This window comes from Mandrillus leucophaeus, unplaced genomic scaffold (assembly GCF_000951045.1).
Source record: "Mandrillus leucophaeus isolate KB7577 unplaced genomic scaffold, Mleu.le_1.0 Scaffold919, whole genome shotgun sequence".
Classification (NCBI taxonomy): Eukaryota; Metazoa; Chordata; class Mammalia; order Primates; family Cercopithecidae; genus Mandrillus; species Mandrillus leucophaeus.
In genome coordinates, this window is record NW_012110019.1 from 580,713 (window position 1) to 598,666 (window position 17,954).

Here is a 17,954-nt window from a genome sequence, read left to right on the forward strand (position 1 = left end):
GAAGTGGCGGCTAGTCCCACCTGCCTCAGCCTCCTGAGTAGCCTGTAGTCCCAGCTACTCAGGAGGCTGAGGCAGGAGAATGGCGTGAACCCGGGGGGCGGAGCTTGCAGTGAGCCGAGATCGTGCCACTGCACTCCAGCCTGGGCAACAGAGCGAGACTCCATCTCAGAAAAAAAAAGGGCATGCTGTAACACCCGCCCACTGGGGCTTCACCTGTGAACATTTACCCCTAGACACTGCCGTGGGATTGGAGCCCCACAGCCTGCCCATCTGTATGCTCCCCTGGAGGTTTGAGCAGCAGGGCACTGAAGAAGGGAGCCACACCCCCATTGCATGCCCTGAGAGGGGGACAAGCGAATCTTTCCTGTTTCAAAAATGCTGGCTCTCTTAAATGACAACGATACTTTCTATGTCCTGTAGGTACCACACAGTTTCTAACAAATGGAGCTGGAAGAAAACATCGCCTAGGAGATAAGGAGTGAGCAATTCTAGATATTGCCAATTCTGCATTTTTGGCTTGAAAGCCATTCAGTCTACATGTCTTCTCTGTCTGCGGCCACATACAAGACCCACATTTCCTAACTTGCAATGCTCCCACAGGAGAACGCATGCTCAATTTGCTGATGCAACTTCCAAGTCAATGTCTCCATTTCCAGGAAAAACTATAAAAGAGGCTGTTGCTCTAGATCCTGGGAGAGTTTGTCTCTTTGGAAAAGTGATCTCAGCTTACAAAATAATTAGCTCCTTAGTGCTAATCCATGTGCACTTACAAAAGCACTTTTGGGTTAGGAGAAATAAAGAGTTGATTACATATCCATCACTGAGGTGTAACACCAGGGAGCTCTTACCTGCTGGTTGTATTGGCAATAAGGAGACCCAAGACTCCTTAGGTCTGCTCACTAACCTAGCTCTCCTTCTCACTTAAAAACACACAAAATATGTGAAGCTTGCAGGAAACCCTGTAGTCATGGGTTGATTTCCTCTAGAATGTTATTTTGTTATTTATATTGTTGCTTCTATTGGGCTTTTTGGCATTTCTTTGTTCTTAGAAGTTTTAGGGGGTATGTTATAACAGCCCCACAATCCTTCTTTATAACTTGCATTTAAGATGCTTTATTTGTTAATCTAGGCCACTTATTTCTAAGTCTCTAAAGAGCCATGGGTATGGTTCCTAGGCTCTAAACAGAGGTATCCAATCTTTTGGCTTCCCTGAGCCACATTGGAAGAAGAATTTTCTTGGGCCACACATAAAATACATTAACACTAATGATAGCCGATGAGCTTAAAAAAAAAAAAATCCCAAAAAGCAATCTCGTAATGTTTTTAAGAAAGTTTTTGACTTTGTGTTGGGCCTCATTCAAAGCCGTTCTGGGCCGCGTTGGACAAGCTTGCTCTAAGATATCATCAGAAGAGGAACTGAGAAAGCAGAAATGAAGACAAGAGAGGACAAATTTATGTCAATGAAATCCCGTGACAACTTACTTGCATTTAGATATCATGCACATTTTTTTCCTTGATGAAAGGTTTTTTTAAACTCTTCTGAAAATGCTAATGAGACAAGTTTCAAAAAATTGACAGTAATGGAAAACCCGAATGTTACAATGAGAACTAAAAAGAAATTATTTCACTCATCTTAATCTTCCTGGAGAGAAGAAAAAAAATGTGAACACAGAAATAAGACAGCTGGCAATTAAAGCCTTGGGATGCCTAAACCTTCTCTTTTGTGCTCCCAAATGAACAAGGTTTAAGCTGCCTTCAAGAGAAAGTCAATCTGAAGTCCGTGATGACTTTTCAAAATGAAACCTTAGGGGGCTTTTAAAACTTCAAGCTTCAGCCCAGCAAGGTCACTTTCTAAAGTGAAAATTCTTTTTAGGGTAATGATTGTGGGGTAAGAAAATGAATGAGGGAGGGGTGGCATGTCAAGGTTTGAGCTAAAAGCCATGTCATTGCATCCTCAGAAGTAGGTATCCTCCCTGCGCAGATCCTAGGGAGATTCATTATCCAGCTAAGTAAATAAAGGAGCCCTGTGGGTTTCTTTTGCATACCACTTGCTAAAAGCATATGGGCTTGTTTATTGGTAGTTAGTTAGCTAATCTCTATTGAAAGTCAAAACTCTGGCCACTGGGGAGGTTGCCTAGCTCTGGACTTGTCAGTAAGAGGAAAGCTCAGCTGTCACCAGGCTCCTAGAAAACAGCCTAGATTTATGTTGAATTCCTTTGAACTCTCTGCTTCTTTGTTCAATCTTCACACATTCTCAGTGTTTACAAGCTGTCTTGGTATTGTGATCTGTTGTTTCACAAATGTGCATTCTGAATTTCTGGTTATGCTGTAAGCTTCCAGGGGGAGGAGATCATCTTTCAGATCCCATGTTCTCTACCCCACCTTGTAAGTGGGAAGAGAATATGAGGGAGTGGCCTAGCGCTGAACTGGAGCCACCAGTGGGCAGCATGAAAATATATATCTGGAAACTAGGAAAGAGTGGAGGACAAACCCAGCTAGCAATTCTGAGGGCTGGATTGGCTGGGAAGATGAGGAGGAGCTTGGAGGTCCAAGCAAGTCCAAATTCAGAGGCCAGTTTAAAGTTGCGGTAAGAATAAGGGCATGAAGTCCGGGCACAGTGGCTCATGCCTGTAATCCCAGCACTTTGGGAGGCCGAGGCAGGTGGATTACCTGAGGTCAGAAGTTCGAGACCAGCCTGGCCAACATAGCAAAACCCCGTCTCTACTTAAAAAAAATACAAAAATTAGCCGGGCGTGGTGGCACATGCCTGTAATCCCAGCTACTCAGGAGGCTGGGGCAGGAGAATTGTCTGAGCTGGGGAGATGGAGGTTGTAGTGAACTGAGATCGTGCCATTGCACTCCAGCCTGGCCGACAGAGCAAGACTCTGTTTCAAAAAACATAAATAAATAAATAAATAAACAGGCATGAAACAGAGGGCCGTGCAGAATCTGGCCAGATGGCTCTGCCACAGCTGCCTGTATCACAGCCCTCTCTGAGGTGGATGTCCACCTGCTATTAAAGAAAGAAATGAGGCAGCAGCAAGATCAAGAGATCAAGAGGGTCCTTTGATTTGCATCCATTTTTGTGTTCCTGATGGTATCAGGGTCCCACATGGTCCGTGGATTCTGGCTCCGTTACTTCCTTACAGAGTAACCTTGAGCACATTCTTTAACCTGTGCTTTTTATTTCTGCAAAGAAAACAATGAAACTGGAATTAAAATAGGGATAAAACTATCTAGTCATTCAACTTAATGTTAAATTTAGGTCAGTATGCAATAAGGATTTGCTTCTTTCCTCCTCCAGTTCACATGCTGACAGTAAGTAATTTATAAATATTTGTTCAGAAACAGTATGTTGGCCGGGTGCAGTGGCTCACGCCTGTAATCCCAGCACTTTGGGAGGCTGAGGTGGGCGGATCCCAAGGTCAGGAGTTCAAGACCAGACTGACCAACATGGTGAAACCCCGTCTCTACTAAAAATATAAAAAAAGTTAGCCAGATGTGGCAGTGCACACCTGTAATCCCAGCTACTCAGGAGGCTGAGGCAGGAGAATGGCTTGAACCCCGGGCGGTGGAGGTTGCAGTGAGCTGAGATCGCGCCACTGCACTCCAGCCTGGGCGACAGAGCAAGACTGCATCTCAAAAAGGAAACAGTATGTTGGTTTTGAGAGTAGAGTGTAGGAGCTGTGGAGCCTGAATGCCTAGGTTCAAACACTCTTAATAACCAGCTATGCGACCTTGGGCAAGATATGCAGACTCTCTGAGATTCCATTTTCTCATGGTAAGAAAATAATAGTGTCCCCCCAGTAAGTTATGAGGAGGATAAAATAACATAACGTGTGCAAATGTTAACACAATGCTGGTGATGCTAGCTTTCCTCATCCTCATTCTTGCTGGGTGGGTCTGCCATCTCGTTCCCAGCTTCCCCACAAACAATTAAACGCCCTCTATTTTTCATGAGAAAAAGTGAGAAGAAGAACGAACATTTAAAACAAATGTCATTTAATTTTACAGATGATACATTTTTAATGTTACCTAGGGAAATGTTGTCAAGGTAGAAAGCTCACACTCTGGAGTGCGGTAATTCTTCCATGATGACTTCATAGGAGTGTTGAGCTGTATGCTGCTGAAATCTTCTCTTTTCTCATTCCGCAAAATATATGTAAGAACGAGCTACGTGCAGTCCAAAGACTTCTGGAATGAAAGTTGTGACCTCAGAATCCCTGTTCTAGCTGGGATCTCCCGGCATCAGAGACCTTCACACATCTTCCAGGGCCCCTTGGCATGCAGTTGTGGTTTCACGTATCTATCTGCCTTCTCGAGCATCTCCTTCCTGGAGTGAACATTTTGGGAAGGAGTTTGCCAACTGAAAATTGCTATCCATGATGGCCATTTTGAGCCACACTTTACATTGGCTCCATATGTAATTCTTTTGGTAGCAGGTTTCCCTGTGAGTTAGGGAAGCTGTTTAAATTTCCTTTCTAAGAGCTCTTGGCTGCCAACTCTGGAGGAGGCTCTTTGATTTCTGAAGTAGGACGACATTCATCCAAACAATATTCACTTTTAAGGACTGAGCAGCAGTGCATTGTGAACATTCATGCTGTTCTCAGCAAGGAGTTACCTGGTCAAGTTGATAGAAGAGAACCTCATGGACTGGCAGGGAAGAGTGGAGCACGTTGATCTCTAGCGTTCACATTTTCAAACACAGGCGTTCACATATAATCAGGATAAAAAGGAGGGAAGGTAGAAGTGAGGAACAGGAGATTCCATTTTAGGTCTCTATGTGTGTGTTTCTCCTGAAATACAGCTGCAGTGTTAGGAAAAAAAAAAATGTGTAACTGAATCATACATTCTGAAGAAAACTCACTGTGGACTATTATTTTCCTGCAAAGTGGGAGCTTTAAATTTGTGATCCACAGATCTTTAGGGAAACTATGAAATTTGAATGTCTGTTGACTCAGGGATGAGGTTGTTGTTGAAAACATAGATTTTAGTGCCAAACTGCTTGGGTTGGAATCCGTCCAGCTCGTCTATTTACTGGATGACTTCTCTGTGTCTTACCGTCCCTGTCTGCTAAGTGGAAATAATAGTAGCACCTACGTCGTGGAGTTCTGACAATTAATGATATAGTATGTGTGAAACATTTATGGTAGTGCCTGCCATATAGTTAGCGCAAATAAGTAATAGCTGTCATTGTTCTTCTTTTTTGTTATCTTCATTTACATCTATAATCAAATAAACTTCAGATTCACTGTTCTAGAACTTGATGAAACAAAACGTTGATGAATTTCTGTAACATTACCAATTAGCAGTTTAATAAATTAGTCTGGTGGTGATGAGGAAAAACCATCATACCCTAAGCTTATACAGTGATTTAGAGTTCATAAAATCCTTTTGTATACAGTGTCCTCAAATTGATCCTCACACTCGCTGTGAATTGAAAAGTATTACCTCCATTTTGCAGATGAGATAATTTGACTCAGGGAGAATAAGTGACTTGCCCAAGGTTCCACAGGGAGTTAACTGCAAAATCGAGGTCTGTTCCAATTTGGAAACCAATGTGCTTTCCTTCACATTATCCTGCCTTCCGCATGCAAGAGATAAACAGTCTTATAATTAGACTATTGGCTGCATATTATAAATACTGTAACTAATTTATCAAGGAAAAGCCGAGGGATTTAAAAACAACACTGCAGATCCCCGAAGCAGCATCAAGTGAGCTTGTACGTGACTACCATTCAATCACTGTTCACGTTTGCTCTCCAATCACTCATTAGCGGAGGATTCCACAGAATGCTCCGCACTGAGCCAGCCCAACACAGATTGCCGTCTGGAGAGCTTTTGGAAATACATGCTTAGGGGTGGCATTCAAAAAATTCATCACAAATGGGGGACGAGATGACAAACTGCAAATCGAAGGATTTATTTATGTATTTATGCTCTAAGCATGCAGTCATATTGGGTCTTGAATAGACTGATTTGGTCCAGTCCTAAACTTGACCTCCAGGGTAGCTCTGGAACCCTGAAGGATTCACTCACTACTTCCCAAACCCTACCATAGTTCCTCTCTGTCATTTTGTTGTATTTAGCAGTCCGGGATCTATTCTTCAGGCAACGGTCAGTTCGAATGCTACCTATCTTGCAGATCTACACCACATTTTACCTCTGTAGCTAGAGCCCATGTTTATAAAACCTGCTCTGAACTCCTAGAGAACTGATTTTCTAAATGACTTATTTTGTAGTTAGTGATCATTGCTGTACCTTCTCTTTTCATATACATGCACCCTGTTCTTCCAGCAGAATTACTTTTTCTTGAGAGCCAGTAATATATTCTTTACTTTTGTATATTCCTCACAGAACCTTGAATTGTGCCCTGCAATCTGAGAAGCACAGCACACTCAATTATCAACTGATTACATTAAATGATAAATTTATACAAGCATAGCAGCTATGTACCTGATTAAAATAGGAAAAACCGAGAAGCTGCGTAAGTCAGCAATAAATACATTTTAAAAGCTCCGATTCCGGAATAGTCCTTTTTCTCCCAAAGTTTCAGTGCTTCTGCTGGCATGGAACCCAAGATCTGAATCCTAGTGCTTTTTTTTGAGGACTTATAGGTGGCTAGGATAAAAAAAAGGGATATGTGAGATATCAGATGGTTGGTTGGTGCTGTTATCTAATGGAGTGACATCAACAAAAATGATAAATTCACCTGTAACCCCTACTTCTCAGGGCTGTCATTCAAAACTAAAGCTAAAAGGGCCAAAAAGAAAATGTGATTGTCACTCTTATGATTCTTTCAAATGTCTTTTCTGGAAAGTAATTTCTGATGGGAAGGTTCGGGTGACAAAGGAGAGCAGGGGAGTGGCTAATCATTTAAGTGGGGAGAGTCCTGCCTGCCAGAGGTTCATGTCGTTGGTAGGGGAAAGGCGGTATCCCATGGAGACCCCTTGGTCCTTATGAAGGGGAATTGATAGAAGATTTGCTTTCCTATGCTGGAAGTGTGGATGGGAGGTGAGGTGAATTCCCAATAATGAAGAAAACTGAACCTGGACAGTTTGTCCTTTGTGCTGGTTAGAGGGTAGCTTTGCCTCCTTAGAACACTGGGATCCTGACTTGAGGCCTCTGACATCATCCCAAATCACAGAAGCAGAACTGTGTTAGGAGTTTCAATCTATCTGAAACTGTTATCCTTTTTTTCATTAGACTGCACTCACTTTATGAATAGGGACTCTATTTCCTATGTTTCAGTTTCTGCCTAGCCTGGACCACCTCTGTGTGTATGTGCACGTACTCACACATACAATGTCATACTTTTATTTGGCACATGAGTATAATCCCTCAAAAGTTCATTGCTGGAAGCCATTTCTGTCAACGAGAATAGATGTGTATGTGGTTAGCTAGTGGTAGTGGTGATAGTGAGATTGGTGTTTAAAATATAAAACCTTGGGCAGCTAGGAGAAGAAAATATTATTTCAGGGTCGTATGCTTGTAGTGAATCTGTAAGGTCAAAAAAAAAAAAATGGCAGCAGGACTAGCCTCAGCAGTCTTCCTCCTGGCATCCTACGTGAGTGTTTTACACACTGTGGTTGCAACCCAATAGTGACTCATGAAGTCAATTTAGAGAGTTACATCCACATTTAAACAAATAAATACAATACCATAGTCACTAAAAATATATATTTAAAATGAGATAGAATGGAAAGAAAATATCAGAATACATTGCATGCTGTAAGAGCATCATTTGATAAACTTTTGTGTATATAAAAGCACATACTGATTCATAATAAAATATGTTTCTTAAAGCGAGTCATGAGCAAATGTGTTTAAAACCCATTGCTCTACAGTGTTGTGAGGCTTTCCTTGATTTAATTAGGTAATAGGTGATGAAGTATATGATTTAATAGATTGTGATCACCCGCTTCTGCCTGATAGAAAAGTATTTTTAAAAGACACAGAAACTACTAAGCCAAAGAGAAAGATCTCTTCTTTCCTTAGAAGAAAGCGGGTGTGAGCAGTCAAAGACACCATTCTGGAGCTGCCAACAGGGGGAGACAGACAGGTAACTAAGCAACGGCCCTGCTAGGTCCACCCATTACGGGGCTTTTGACAGCAGACAATAGCTTACACGACTCGGAGAGACTTGGATAAACAAATTACAGCATATATTAACAAACATATCCAACCATCACACGTGAAGGTGTGGATCTACATTTACTGTCTTCAAAAGATGAATGCGACATACTGTTGAGTAAAAAATAAAAGTAAATTACAAAACTAGTAGAAAATCATATTTGAATAAATTTATGTGATTGTGAGCATATGTTTGTGAAGAAATACATAATTGGTAGCATGTTCGCCAAATTAAAGATATTTATCTCTCTGAGGTAGAGTTTCAGTGCATTTTTTTTGTTCATTTTTGTTCTGTTTAAATTTAAGAAGTATTTTTTATAATATATATAATATATATTCAATTATATGTAACATATAATCATATGTATTTCAAATACATATATATATATTTAAAAAATATGAAAGACCATTGTTACAATGCAGTACATGTAACATGCAGGCACAGGGAATAGAGGAGACTAACTGCTGGAAATGCATCATGGAAGAGAGAGCTCATGAATGGAGTCTTGAAAGAGAAAATGTGTGTGTTAGGCCTAATGAGGGTAACTCAGGTGGAAGCAATCACCTAGACAGATGAGTGAAGGTGTGACAGAGCGTGACATAGTCAGTGGGTATCGCTGTCTAGGATTCAGGGGTAGAAGATAATCTTACAAGGTTAGACAGGAGACAATTTGTAAGCAAAGAGAAGGAGTTTAGCTAAATCTTAAGTTGGTGGAAAACCAATGGAAGGATCTTAGGCAGGGGAGTGTCAAGCAGGTGCTGGTATCATCCCGCCCATCTCCCACTGCCATCCCCCTCTTCTACATGACTCTGGCTTCTTATGAAAGCACCTGCAACTCTCAGCTCAAGAGCTTTATAGGACTATAGTAGCACGTGTGGCTCACGCACAGAACAGTTCAGAAGTGTCAGGAATTAACCTCCTAGGAGCAGCCCTTGGCCAAAGTTAAACAAGAGCCAGTGGATGAATAACACAGCTGGTAACTCATAGGTGTGGGCAAACAACTGTTTGATAAGGAAATTAGTATAGATTGTCCAAGTGCTAGTCATCAGGACACTGAGAGAATGACCCCAAAGACATTTCAGAGATCTTTGAGGCCCCCAGTCCCACCAAAGGCCGGATGTGCAAGAGCCTTGGGGGCAGAACAGTTTCAAAGGAGGGGCCCATGGAACCTTGGGCTCACTACCCAGTGCTTTTTTAAAGTTCTGCTTCCTGATTTCCACCAAGCACTTTTTCACTACCTAAGCTTCAGCTCCAGCAGGCCTAGGTGCAGTGGTGGTTGCTGGCAGAAAACCTTGGTAATACCCATGTGGTGCCATTTCACACAGTGCATGAGCTGGCAAGACATGGCTACCTTCCATCTAGATTTCAAAGGACGGGGCTCTCAGAACCTCAAGCACTAAGCTAAGGCAGAGGTCTGCTGAGAGGGCAGGGCCCCTGTGGAGAGTCTTCAACTAGGACAATGCCTAGTGCAGCCATGAGGGAAGTGCTACCCCGGAGACCCCAGACTGGAAGAGCCACTTGTTTGGGATTCCAGCCTGGGAGAGATACAGGCACCCAACTGCAAGCCACCCAACTGTAAGCCATAAAAGGAGTAGTGTGGGCTGTGCCCAGCTAAGCCAGAGGAGACCGACTTCTGTCCAAGTGTGTCCAGAAGACAACGCATGACAGCAAAGCAGATTATTCTCAAGTCTTCAGATTTAATGTTGCTTGTCCAATTGGGTTTGGGACTTGCCTGGGACCTATCACAATTTCCTTCTTTCCTGTTTTTCCTTGTTGGAATCAGAATGTCTGTCTTGTGTCTGTCATTTTATTTTGGAAACACATAATTTGTTTGATTTCACAGTATTACAACTGGAGAGCAGTTTGCCTCAGGATGAATCATACCTTGAGTCTCACCCATTTCTGATTTAGATGATACTTACATGAGACTGTGGATTTAAGTTTTTTGAACTGATGCTGGAACAAGTTAAGACTTCAGGGGCTAGTAAGATGGAATGAACACATTTTTAATATGAGAGGGACATGAGGTTTTGGGGGGAGTCAGGAGTGGAATACAATGTTCTGAATTTTTGTACCCCCCAAATTCATATGTTGAAACCCTAACCCCCAAGATGATGGTATTAGAAGGTATTAGGAGATGCAGAGGTGGTCAAGTCATGACAGCTCTGCCCTCATGAATGAGCTTAGTGTCCTTATAAAAGCGAATCCAGAGAGGTAGCGAGCTCCTTCCACATGTGAGGACACAGCAAGAAGACACCACTTATGGATCAGGAAACGGGTCCTCACCATACACTTAATCTGTTGGTGCCATTACCTTGGACTTTCTAGTCTCCAGAAATGTGAGAAATAAGTTGCTGTTGTTTATGGGCTATCCAGTCTATGGAATTGTGTTACAGCAGTCTGAAAGGATTAAAATACCTAGTTTGGGCCAGGTGTGGTGGCTCACGCCTGTAATCCCAGCACTTTGGGAGGCAGAGGCGGGCAGATCAATTGAGGTCAGGAATTCAAGACCAATCTGGCCAACAGGGTGACACCCTGCCTCTACTAAAAATACAAAAACTAACTGGGTATGGTGGCAGGTGTCTGTAGTCCCAGCTACTTGGGAGGCTGAGGCATGAGAATTGCTTGAACCTGGGAGGTAGAGGTTGCAGTGAGCCGAGATCGTGCCATTGCACTCCAGCCTGGGCGATAGCGTGAGACTCAGTCTCATAAATCAATGAATGAATGAATGAATGCCTAGTTTGGTTCACAGATGGGACTCAGTCACAGTTACTGTTAGGAATAAAGATAATCTCTGGGCCTCCAGAAAGTGAGAAAGGCAAGAATCTGACTCAGGGCGCTCTCTTTACTCTGAAGTGGGAAATTGCCCTTAATATTTAAGGTGTATTGAATCCTGGAGGTGTGTGTTTAGTCCAATGTAGTTTAAGAACTGTAAAATCAGAGAAACACTTCTGAATTAATAAAACTTGAATGAGAAAAAAATTATTTTAGTCAGAACAATTAAGACATCTTTTAGAAATGGTAAGAAATGGAGGCTTCTAAATTTGAAGTTACTCTAATGATTTAACTTAGCTGGAGGGAAGATGAAGTCTTCCTGTCAAGCATAGGTTGTTCAGCCAGGAAAAGTTAAAAAGCCACACACAGAAAGAACAAAGTCTGATGTTCATGAGAGGCAATGGTCTTTTCTAAAATGAAGTTCCAGCCAAAATGTAAGAAGTCAGCTAGAGGCAACGATTCCAAGAGTTTCTGAAGAAGGTGTCAGAGAAGACTGATAGAGATGCAAATTTCAAGCTGCTGGTTCAGCTCCAACTCTGTGGAGATCTAGAATGAAGAACTGTTTCCCCAAGACCATAGTGCCTGCCTATCTGGAAGTTAAAAAATGAAAACAGAACGCAGGAAAATAGAGTCCAATTTGGTGGTACTTTGAACTATGGCCAGAGGAAGGTCACTCAACTGCACATTTCCTATTAAAGTCCAGAGACATTATTCTCTTGAGCCCTTTATTCCCATGTTCCCATTCTTCTTCAGGAAAGTTAAGTCAGCCAACAGGACCACCCTCCATTCTGGATAGTAGAGCTGGGTGTTTTCTAAGGAATTCCACTTAGTAGCGGACGGTCTGTGAAGTAGATAAAAATGCACTACACTCTCTCTCTTCCTTTATGCGTGTGAGACAAGCACACTGTTCCTCATCCTTTTAAGGAACACTACAGTAAAACAGGGAGTAAGAAAAATAACTACACTGGTAAAGTTAATGGCTCAAGAAGGTTTTAAGTCCTTCTTGTCTGTCCCTGTTCTGAAGTGAGACCTGGAGGGAGCTGGCTAGCTGGCCTTTGGCCATCCAATATGTGCTAATTTTCGATTTAAGAATTAGTTCAATTAAACCATACCTGCCAGACAGATGGTCCTCATCCAGGGTCACGCGCTGTTGCAACTACTGATTATTGACTCTCACGTCCACCAGTGAAGTGGCCATACCTGCTGTTTATTAGCTGTTTGGCACCTTCTGTTTTACTGGGCTGGCAAGGCAAGAAGGACCCAGGCATGTGCTAGGGTTGGCACTGAAGGTCAAAGTGCTGTCCAGAACATGCAGCAGGTCTGAGGGATGAGGCTAAAAGCTAATCTGTTCAGCCATAGAAGGAGACACATGCATGTGTGTTTTTTTTTTTTTTGGGGGGGTGGTGTGTGTGTGTACAGTAAGTAAAGGGACATAAAAGAAAGGAAACTGCAGTTTTCTGTTTTCTGTCTTTCTTCCCTTGGACTCATCTCCTAGTCCCTGGTCTTCCTGGGAGCCACCTGCCACAGTCCTGGATTCTGCCATTCTACATTCTAGAAACCCTGAACTATGCTTCTGGCCAACTGCTAGTTTCCTTGGATCCTTAAAAATATCATACCACACAGGCCAGTTTTATTCATACATTAAATGACTTGCTGGAATTGCAGCTTTTGATCTTCAAAAAGAACTGTGCAGATTCACAAGTGATTAAGCCAATAGCTAGCATTTAATTGAGCACTTACCATCTACCAGGCATTCTGCTAAGTGTTTTACCTGTAATATTTCCAGTGAGGTAGGTTTTGTTATTATCTCCAGTTTACAGAGGTCAGAAAGGTTAAGTGCCTAAGGTTAGCTAATAATTGGCCAAATAAGATTCAGATCTAGGAAGGCTGAGGCCACAGCTGTGCTCTTCAGTACCCCATCCAAGCCCTTCTCTATGTGACTCCCACTGCTGCTCATTCCCCTTTCACCCTTCCAGTCACCTCCCTGTGTCCCTGACGTCCTGGCTATGTATTCACTATGTGGCTATTTTTCTTGGCTTCGGCTTCTGTTGTCCTAAGTCAAAATCTCAGTCAAATAGAACACACTGCAACATTTTAAAAAAGTACCCCCATAGCTAGTCTTTCCATTTGTAAAATGAGATTGGGGTAGTCTCTATCTCTTGTGGATATTAGGAAGATTAAGAGATGGAATGCACTAAACTCTCAGCACGGTGCCTGGCACGCTAATAAGCACTACCTGAGTGCTAACTATTTTGGGATTTTGCTTACTCAAATGGCCCAGAGGTAATGTTATATTCATTTTGTGGATGTGCAACATGGATCATAAATGGCCAAAACAACTTGGCAAAAGGAAATCCTGCTGGCAGAGGTGGAGGAGCCTGTACCTTAATACTCATTTCCTCTCTCAGCTCCCTGCAACCTTCTAACAACTACCCACATTGTGGGGCATCCCATTGCCTTGGTGTTTAGGATTTGGGAAGTCATTTCCCATTCTCAGCTAATTTGAAGAGCAGAGATAATTTGAATTCCATTTCAGACGATCAAATGTTCAGGTTCATTTGGAGATCATTCAGTGGCTGTCAGGCATGGAGTGAGGCAGCAGTGAGCAGAGAGACGAAGGCTCACTTCTGATGTTCCTGGGTTGGTGTGTCAGTGTCAAAGTACATCAAGAGAGGGCAGCAAAGAGCCTAAATGCAGGGAACTTGAGGGTGTTCGGTTGGTTGTGTGGTTCTCTTGGATGATAGAAGAAGCCAGTCACCTGGGAGAGGGGGACTCCACTGCACAGGAAGTAAACCTGCAACGGAGAAATCTGGCAGGCTACAGCAGTTCCCGGCCATAATCACAGAGCTGGGGTTTGCCTGGAGTTGGACAGCTTAGTGAGGATCAGATTCATCTATGTACAAAGTACACACCCCATCCCAGAGTCAGAAATAAGCTGTAATGGACAAGAATTACAGGACAGGAACATGGTGGAGGAGAGCAGAATGAAGTGTACTGCTTTCATTTCCTCTGGAAGATGTATCTTGGGCAAAAGGTCTAACTGAATTTAAACAATATTTGTTTCCAGAAGGGGCTTTGGAATAGGTAGGTTTTGCCCTAAGAGGGCCCTTATTTTTACCTTAAAAATAACAGGCAACGTTTCCATGAAGGGAAGATAAAGTGGTATTGCTTTATGTAAAATTATCTAATGCTTAGAGATTTTTTTAGAAGATGAAGTAAGGCAAATTACTTTCTTATTTATGTTTATACTCTCACCCATATACCCTGCAGTACCTTAAATGCAAAGAGAAACTAAGAATAATAGAGTAAAAATATGATGCAATGCCTGATTAAAAATGCAAATTCGAAGTTGCCAGTGATCTTCTAGCTAAGCAGAGTAAACACTGGAAGGGAGAAAAGGCACTTTGAGGTTTGCTAAAGGATAGAAATGATCATCCAAAAGAGGTAAGAAATAGGTACCAAGGAGGTAAGGAACATGGAGTCTAGCCTCTGAGGAATAAGAGAATATTGGGTAAGCCCTAGTGAATTGGAAGGGAAAAAGCCAAGTGACCAAAAAAGACAGATTTACCAGGATTAGGGCTTTATTTCTAAGGACTGAGCCAGTGAGGCTTGGAAGAAATCCGGTCAGCAAATATTAACTGAACAGCCACCGTGTGCAAAGCATCGTGGTCTGCCTTTCCAGGGCAATAAAGAAGTATAAAGATGAGATAGTCTTGCAGTGTAACAACTAAAAATACAACGTGTTAAGTAAGATAGAGAACTTGCACATATTGAAGGAAAGAAAATTAAAGCATGTTAAATGCAAAATAATGGTACACAAGAGAAGTACAAGGAGGCTCTGACTAGGGAGAGGTGGAGTGGCCAGGAGAGTCTTTTGGGAAAGGGTGGTACTTATGATAAGTAGGATAGGATGGGAAAGATTCCAGCCAAGGGGAGAGACAATAGCTTTTATAGAATCAGAACATATTATTAGATAGAAGCAACATTAGGAGTGAAAACAGTATCAGAGAGCCTTACTGTATCATTTGTTAGTGTGGCTCCACTTGTCTCCCCCACTGCGGGCCTTCACCATCTGGGTCTGCCCACAGAGCAGGGGCAGCACAGTCTGAGAAGGAGGGGTGTGTGGCTTGGAGGGTATGAAATGGGTGGGGGCTTCCCTGAGTGGGCTGTGACTGTGGTACTAGGGTGAAGGGGCAGTGCCTAGTCGGGAGGAGCCATGGGTCCTCTGTGTGGGTCAGCATGACAGATACAGTGCAAAACACTTAATGAGGCAGGAGGCTGGACAAGCACAGAAGGATGGCCGTAGGCCAGAGAACGAAGTCCAGTCAGGAGGATCTGTACTCTGAAAGTATAAACCAAAGCACCCTTTTCTGTGGGATCTGCTGCTCCTTACAAATATTCAAAAATTGTCTATCAAATGTGAATGTGTCATTTAATATTTTCCATAATATGACAGATTTTAGTTCATATCTCTCATATTTTATAGTCTAAACAAGGGGCTCTTAACAGTCATTAGAATCACCAGGAAGGTTATCCAAAATATAAGTAATCAGGAATGAACTGGAATGGTACCCAGATGACAATATTTCTTGAAATCTTTCCAGCTAGACGTGGGAACCACTAGTTTAGCCAAACCGGGGGTCCTTGTTCTTCTTTAAATGTGCTCTAAAATTTCTCTCCTCTATTCTTATTCTTGTGAATTTCATTCTGTTAGAAATGAAACTCTGTTAAGGATGTGATCCTTCTTTATTTCTGTTGAAATTCTTACTTAGAAAATGCTGATAAAGGTAGTAGATGCCCAGTCCAACTTGCTAGTTAGATCGTCTTCCTAGGTCTTGTAGATCAAGGGTCTGTGATCCCATTGGTTTTGGCTTTCCAAGGGCTGCTGTGAGCACAGTGCTAAAGAATGCCAGGAGAGGGCAGCAGAGAGCTGGGAAGCCCTTTGATAGAGGCTGAAGGAAGCGAACTAAACGGAGAAGGAGAAAATATTTGATCCTTTCTGGGGTGCAGGGTATGCCAGTTGTGTGTGCTCCATAAATTAACCAAACACTAGAGTCATTGCTCAGATCAGAAACTGAAATCAATAGGGGATGCCATAGGGAGTGGTAGTTTTAAAACAGGAAGGGATAGAAATAGGCTCTAAGATATTTCTGGGAGCCTACAAAGGTAAGCCAGCTATGGCAGGATGCTGGGCACCTGATAGCTCCTGAGACACAGGCCCCGGTGAACCTATGCCTAGACACAGACCCAAACCAGGAGAAAAATCCTTTACTTAAGGACTGAGCAAGTCTTTGCAAACTAGGGGTACAGGTGAACAGGATAAAGGAAACATTTTAGGGTAAGATTTCAGGGAACTGAAGAAACACTGACATTTAGGAAAAGCAGAAGAAAGTCTTACAAGGTCAGTGCCCACCTCATAAGGAAAACATTCTCAGAAGACCAGGATAGGATTCAAGGGTGTTATGCTGAGAGAGGCATGCAAAGGAAGTGCTTAATGTGCAGGCCAGGACCAGAGACGATGCACTAGGTAGAGTGCTGCATATAGCAAAGGTATTTCAAGGTAAGTTCCACAAGGGTTTGGGAATATCACAAGGCTTTGTTGTTGGTAGTACCAATTTAAATCCACCTTAGGCTAAAACTTCCACAATATGATCTAGCACCTTGCTACTTAAAAGTGTGGTCTGTAGACCAGCAGTCCTGGCATCGCTTGGGAGCTTATTACAATTTAGAATCTCAGGGCCTGCCTTAGACCTACAGAATCAGAATTTGCATTTTAACAAGATCCCCAGGTGATTTCAATGTACATAATGCATATTAAGCTTTGAGAAATAGACTAGCATCCAGTCCAGACAGGGCTGGGTGGCATTGATGCCTATAGAAGATTAATAAGGACATTGTGTAATAAGAAAGTGAGGGAGAATAGCTGCATTTGAATCACAGTAGGTGCACTCATTAATAATATGTAAACTCGATACTTTATTTTGGCTTATTTTTTTCAAACCCTACTAGATGCCTTATAGTTACATGCAAAAGCAACCAGCTGACGTCTTTTTCAGAGGCACCACAGTAGGGGAAACTGCATCCTACTGCAGTTTGAAAGAAAGCGTGAATCCAAATTAAAGGTGTTGCCTGGGTGAGCAGTGGGTTTATCAGAAGGTTTCTGCTATGTATGGTCCAGGGTCTGCATGTCCAGAAACTAGATTTTTAAAACTAGATTTTAGGCTAACTCAAAGCAATTAGACTCTTAGACAAAGGACCATTGGTACTATTATCACAAGGGAGTTTGTTTGTATTAGTTTGTTATTGTTGCTGTAATAAACTACCACAAATGTAGAGGCTTAAAACAACACAGATTTATTCTCTTACAATCCTGGAGGCCAGAAGCTCAAAATCAGTGTCACTGGGCTACAGTCAAGGTGCCAGCAGGGCTTGTTCTTTCTGGAGGATCCAGAGAAGAATTTATTCCTTGACTCTTCCAATTTCTAGAGGCTGCTGCCTAAATTAATTTATTTTTGTGACTCCTGGCCTTTTCCTCATTTTTTCTTTTCTTTTCTCCTGTTCTTTTCTTTCTTTTTCCTGTTCTTCTTATCTTTTCTTTTCTCCTGTTCTTTTCTCTTTTTTTCTCTTCTCTTCTCTTCTCTGATGGAGTCTTGCTCTGTCACCCAGATTGGAGTGCAGTGGCGCGATCTGGGATCACTGGAGTCTCTGCCTCTCGGGTTCCAGTGATTCTCCTGCCTCAGTCTCTCAGGTATCTGGGAATATAGGCATGCGCTACCACGCCCGGCTCATTTTTGTATTTTTAGTGGAGACAGGATTTTATCATGTAGGCCAGGCTGGTCTCAAACTCCTGACCTCAGGTAATCTGCCCGCTTCGGCCTCCCAAAGTGCTAGCATTACAGGCATGAGCCACTGCGTCCAGACTTTCCTCCAGTTTTGAAGCCACTGGTGTAGCGTCTTACTTGTATTGTCACATTACCTTCATCTTTGTGTCAAATATCCCTCTCCCTAGCTCCCACCCTGATAAGGAAGGATAATCCTCCTATCT